Source organism: Amblyomma americanum, chromosome 5 (assembly GCF_052857255.1).
Source record: "Amblyomma americanum isolate KBUSLIRL-KWMA chromosome 5, ASM5285725v1, whole genome shotgun sequence".
Taxonomy (NCBI): Eukaryota; Metazoa; Arthropoda; class Arachnida; order Ixodida; family Ixodidae; genus Amblyomma; species Amblyomma americanum.
In genome coordinates, this window is record NC_135501.1 from 181417258 (window position 1) to 181423826 (window position 6569).

Sequence of the window (6569 nt, forward strand, 5' to 3'; positions counted from 1 at the left end):
ATTTAAACAAAAAGTAGTGTTGCGCAAAAATAGGGTGCAAGACATTCATGTTTAAGAGTAACCAGACATGTAATAACGGGAATGTGAAATGAAAAAACGTGGAACTTAGTTTAAGGACACCTTGTGGGACCTGGTTGCTAGTATGTTAGCCGGTGCCGCATCAACTACATTTCTCTGAATTTTTCAGCATTGCTCCTAATTTGCATATGTCATAACGCAGATGGTGAGATACACATCGAAAGGTTGATTGTTGCCAGCGAAAGCGGCAAATGCGCATTGTTTGAGGTCCTCGTAAGAGCAAGGGGTGCGTATGTTATTTTTTTTTGCTTATTATACTAGGCGCAATTACCTCCTTCCTAATTTATTCCTAAAAATGAAAAAAAAAGACTGGTTGCTGCTATCTATAATGAAATTTTGCGACACATGGACTCTCCGAAGTGTGTTGCTTGTCTAGCAGCGGGATTTATTATATCAGGGTTTGTCATCGCATTTGAGATAAAGAACACAGTGTGCGCGGGTTATTCCCTAATCCTGACGCCTCTTTCTGCGCATCCTACAACATGGGCAGTGACCTACCTCCGCAGTAAACACCACCGCAGCTCGCTTCAGCTAATGTGAACCCCCACGCTACGTGTGGAGCCTGTCGCAACATTGGCTCCGCTTTCCGTTTCCATATGCGCCGCTCCTGTCTTTGCATACCGAGCTTTTAGCACTGCCTGCAACACGGAGAAGGACACCTCACCGAGATGTGAGACAGTTACCGCACATTTCTTTTCCTGATAATCAATCAACATCACCAAAAAAAGCCCTCATCTAGATGTCGTCACACCACTGCTCTGAGATGGAAGTCATTGTTTTCTTTATTGTGAAGGATGGAGCCAACGTTAGCCAGCAAGTGCACGGCAGTGAAATGCGGGTGCACTCCGGAAAAATGATGCAAGATCTTTGCGAAAAGTAAGCAGGCAACGCGTTTTCTTTCTCAGCCGTAAGTAGAGCCCTTGCGGCACCCCTATAGACCAGAAAGGTCAGGAAAATTTAGGACAAGAGAACTCCTCACTTTACACCAATTTAAGGATTAAGAGTTGCCGTAAGGATCCGCTCCACAGCTAAGAACCAAAGCCCGTTGCTTGGTTAGCTTTGCCAAAGATGTGTTTGCTCCTGGCAGGTGTGCATGATACTGACATATCTGTATCCGAGATCTCACGGTTTAAGCCACTAGCAGATGTTGCTGCAAAAGCAGGCAAAAGGCCAAAAATCATATGCAGCTGTAGCTGTAGTCAGTACATAGGTTATGAACAAGATATTTTGTTTGATTCAAAGCCACGTAATACCAAATATCAGTAAATACCCACATGGACATCTTAGGAACTTACTGCGCACACTCAGTGACCACGGTGCTCTCTTACTGAGCACGATGGCGTAAATTTCATTTCGGACAACGTGGCAGAATTTCGATGTAAAGAATAATTTAATTAAAATGCATATCTGTAAATATATGGCCAATTTATTTGAACAAACCATTACCCAGAAATACCTGAAGGTTGAAATGTGGTGCACTTGGAAACTCGCACTGAAACACAACGTATTCACTATGGCAAGTTCCATAATACAGGTCAAGGTCGGGCATGTTATTCGACATTATTGATGGCTACTTCGTATTATTCAAAGCTTAACTCCTCAGAATTTCGAACAGGCGACAAACAACTATGATCAAGCGCTCCTCGACGCGAAAAGCACTCGACGCAAGTCTGGTGTGCTAACAGCAGCGTATCCGTTCGTCATAATGAAATTGAAACAAGGGTAGAACTGATACCCTTGTGTCCTGGGTCATCGCTTTCAAGCATTTTGTTGATATCAATCTTGGTTAAAAGGTCTAATATCAGTTTCGTGGTAGAACCAGATCCACTTCAATTTCCGCCACCCAACGCAAAGAAGAAAGCGTGCAATAGCCTTCAGATCCGTTCTCTGTTTCCGCGAGCTGACTCTGAGGTGACGGCCAGTTTGAACTATATAAACGCGATAGGCTAGAATTGGATGCTTTACAATAGGCTAAGTTAGAGCGCCCAAATTAGCTTCCCATTTTTTGTGCAGTACCTACGACCACGCAATCACCTCCTGCTTTTTTTATCTTGTTTGCGAGCAGAAAGATCATAGAGATTTTTATTCATTGAAGAAAAAAAGCAAGGGGACGAGGAGGAGCATAAACGTTATTTTCGTCGGTAAAAGAAGCAGATGGTGTGTGGTATAGCCCCATCAAGTGGCCACGAGCCCGTGCCGCTTGGCGACTTCTAGTTCATTGAAGAAAAAAAGCAAGAGCCACATCGCACCAACCGTATCTATTTTCTGTGCATAGCAAACACGGGAAAGACACCTTGCCAAGAAAAGTGTCTTTGCCACGTTTTATGGTAATGACAAGAGCTTGGCCGATAGATTTCAGTCAACCAAGAAAAATCACTCACGCAGGAAATCCTTCATCCCTAAAAGTTGCAACGTTAAATTCGCATTCGCCGAATCACCCATGACCTCCAACCTCTATAACCTAATGAATTTCGAAAGGCTTAAACTATAGCTTAAGAGCGTTTAAGCGACTTCCCATATATTTTCAAGCAATATGCTGTAGATGAAAGGCGAGGTGTTCCTTGATATGTTCAAGGGAGACCTTGGACCCATTCGGGAAGAGCTCCAGCTATTGGAACAACCTGATCATTGTCCACGCCTTTGAAAACAGCGGTAAAGCATGTCTTCCCATGCATTTTCGGCTGTCACTCAGCGAAAGCAGAAAAAACTGTCCTCTGCACTGAGGCCAGCCATCTAGCCCATAAAACGCTAAACGCATACTGAGGAGAACTCTATCCAAGTATTGTTACCTGCATAAATTTATTTTCTTTCTCTCTGTGGCTATGTTGTCGCACATTTATCGCCGATAACAATAGATTTTAAAATCCTACCATCAATCGATTCAAACTCTTGACGTCATTGCCAATTAGGAGAGGCTACCGCCGATTTTAAGGCAAAGGTTGTGTAGCGTAGTTTCTGGTATCCGCGCAAGAATGAAGTGTCGACACATGCATTCTACTTGCGAATTTGGCCGGTGACGATTGCACTTATGAATTGTTTATTTGTCTTTTCAAGTTTTTGAAAGCTCCTTTTGATGAGAGTGCTCCCTTCGTAATTAGAAGGCGGTACACATAGAGGCCATCTACTATTTTCCCTAAGTGTCTTTCGATCATGCCCACTAGACGCGATCAGTTAAGACGAAGTACAATATCTGTACACCTTGAAGAGTGTATGAAACGATATTCGTAATACACGAATAAACGTAACATTGAATAATATATGTGATGGTGGTTTTTAGATGACCTCTGTTAGTGTTTGTGAACAGCGCCGAGTTTTATAAAAATTATGTGCGTTTGCCAAGCTTTCTTTCAAATCGACAACAAAGCAAAAATGCGACAAAAAGCACATAGACAGTGAAGTCAAGCAGGAGACCGCGCAAATAGAGCACGACTGGTAGACATTTACTAGTGTGAACTTATCGACAGGTTGGTGTTTCAATCTGACCATCCAACGCAATAATAAAGGACATATAGAAGGAACCACAGAGAGGCGCTGACTTTCAAATTTAGGCAACCGTAGAAAAGCACTGCTGCTCGTCAGCTCGTCTTTACAGTTTTCACTAGTTGTCCATGTTCATGACCTGTGTTGCTCTCATAGTGCATACTGCAAAATTTTGATGTAGCCATTCCTATTATTTCAAATTTTGAACCTCAGCCGCAAGAAACAATAACGTATAAACAGCAAAGAAATGACTAGCTTTACCAAACTCTGCACCCTGTATTTAGCATTTCAATTGAGCCTTGCTGTTAACTGAATCTTGATCTCCATTTCTTTTTGAAACCACCACATTTATTTCGTAATTGCGAATTTTCAGACGTTCTCCTTATCGCGATTTGGAGGTCGCTTGATTCTCCAGGGTTCCTCGCTCCACAAAACTCTATATTCTATGATAAGGCAAGATAAAATAGATGAATATCTCTAAGAATGACGTTCCTAATATGATTATAATATCAACTCATTTTGGGCATATTTATCATATTTGTAATATGCTGCACATTACAGAATACTACTAAACACTTGACTAGCATCGTTCATACTTCAAGTTCTAAATAATATCGACTTCATTTCAGCATCTGCTAGCCGTCCTGGTAAGTCAGTCGGTAGAACGATGTACTAAAAGGCGGCGGTTGCGGTTTCAATCCCCGGAGCAGCACAGTTCCTTCATACCACGAAGATTCTGTGGAACCTGTATAGCTTTTCTTTACAGCCGTATGGATATATCTCACATTATATTCAGATAAAAGTTCATTTTGTGAAGAATACTCGAATATACATGTGTTTCACATGGTGTGGATATGCCAAAAGAAACCACGAGCTAGCGATGGTCAGAAACCCCATAATTGAGCAGTGGGCGGGGATGCTGACCAGCTCACGCGTGGAAGACCAGAAGGCACCGGTGAAACCAACCAGGCAAAAGAGGCGGCCATCTGCAATAGAGTCCTGAATTTAGGACTCCACCCACTATTTGTCTCGCTCATAAATAAAAATTTTTTTCATTCAGTAATTATGGCAGTGCATGGACGGAAGCTAAATAATGATTAGTTCCTTCGTTGAAGTTGGCTGTGGTCTTGTGAATTCCCGTAATACGTGAAAGAACGTAATTTATGGGCCTTAATTGTGCCAAAAACCGCAATAGGCGTTTCAACTTATAACTTAAAGCCCGCATGTATGTAGATTATAGTAAGACTGGGTTTCATTGAGAATAAATGTTAGGATATTTCGACGTATTCGTTTCCACCCATAACACGCTTCAGAACTAGGTGCCATCGATATTTTGTGACACGTTTGTCCTTACAGGTGGCGATTATGGCACCGTGTGGTGCCCTCATTTTTGCGTTTGCTCTGTGGTAGGGGGGGGGGGGGGGGAATGATTGCATGGTCTACAGAGGTCATGTGACATTGCGAAGACATATGAACGTGTGCACGATGCTGGAAAATCTAAGGACACCCAAAATTTGGAGTTTGGCGCTCGCCCGAAATTTCCAAAGGGCCCCCAATATTTTGGACTGGGCCGACATCACAGTGAAGCTGGTGTAGTTCGATTAGGATGTGGATTTGTGTGTCTGATTAGTATAATCTCACATTATATTCCAATGGAAGGTACTACAATATTCTAGAAGGTAGTGACTCATGCATACTCATGCAAGGAACCGGTTTCAACAAGTTTTGTCTGGAAAATCGCAAGATGATGACCAGACCTCATTGTAGACACCACGCGAGACAAGCCAAATGCTATCGCATTTCTTTATTTAAAAATGTGGCTAAGGGCACCAATTTGTTTTCATTGGTGACAGGGTTAAAAGAGTTTATGTGTCCTAAGTACTTACCCTCTTGACTAAGAAAAGCAATAACTTATGGCTGCGATTGGCGGAGCGCCTCTCGGTGTCGCTTTTACTTGCTAGCACTAATGTGTTTAAAATACCGTACCTTTACATGATGCATGCACTCCCGAAACGAAAAGTTCGACTTGTTAATGTCGGCGGTGGCATAAGAATGTGGTACTGCTATATGTCTAACGCAGTGGAAGCAGCAATTTTGTGTTTACATAATTTACACTTCCTGAATACTAATTGGGAAGCACCACCATTGCACCCGTTCCCCTCTTCCTAAAGCTTAATTTCGCAGAAGACATACCGCTCAGGCAGCCCGCGCATGTTACTTAAACAGAGGCAACACCATCATTGAAAATGCGTAGAAGGCACTTGAAAATGCGTTGCAGTAAGACTACCATTTATATTGCCTATAGGGGCACGCAAAATAGTAATTCGCCACATGAAGCCCTCCGTATACTGCAAAAAAAAATTATCTGCACCCAGTGTTCAGAAGTTTATGTGTTAATTGGAGAGAAAACATCGGTAAACAAAAGGAAAATATTTTTCAGCTAAGCCAGGTTAGTGCACGAGAGGACTATGCGGAAAGGAATTGGAAATGTCTTTGTAAAGCAGCGAACGTCACTTGGCTGACGAGTTTTAGTTTCATTTTCTTTTTTTTTGTATACACTATACGTTTTGCATCTCTGCTCGTCTTTCGTATAATTCGAACTCACAATGGTGTGGTCTGCTACTTTTCAAAACTCAACTAGGTGTTTCCAAGAATCCAAATAAGAAGGCAAGAAGGCTCGAGTCTCGTAAGTATGAAGCGGTTAAAATCACTCTTTCTCATTCTTGACAGTTCCCTGGTTCGAACCCGACCGCGGCGGCTGCGCCAAGGCGCCCGTGTGCTGCGCGATGTCAGTGCATGTTAAGAATCCCCAGGTGGTCGAAATTATTCCGGAGCCCTCCACTACGGCATCTCTTTCTTCCTTTCTTCTCTTAGTCCCTCCTTCATCCTTTCCCTTACGGCGCGGTTCAGGTGTCCGCCGAGATGTGAGACCGATACTGCGCCATTTCCTTTGCCCAAAATCCAATTTATTATTATTATTATTATTATTATTATTATTATTATTATTATTA

General features: G+C 42.5%; 1 long non-coding RNA gene across 1 annotated transcript in view; it reads left to right on the plus strand.

Moving 5' to 3' along the window:
• Nucleotides 1–200: 200 nt before the first annotated feature.
• LOC144135380 (uncharacterized) overlaps nucleotides 201–6569 on the plus strand; it is an 8878-nt gene continuing 2509 nt past the window's right edge. The window contains exons 1-2 of the long non-coding RNA XR_013315486.1: nucleotides 201–304; nucleotides 6200–6244. This is a non-coding gene — a long non-coding RNA (uncharacterized LOC144135380). The remainder of the gene's footprint in view (nucleotides 305–6199; nucleotides 6245–6569) is intronic.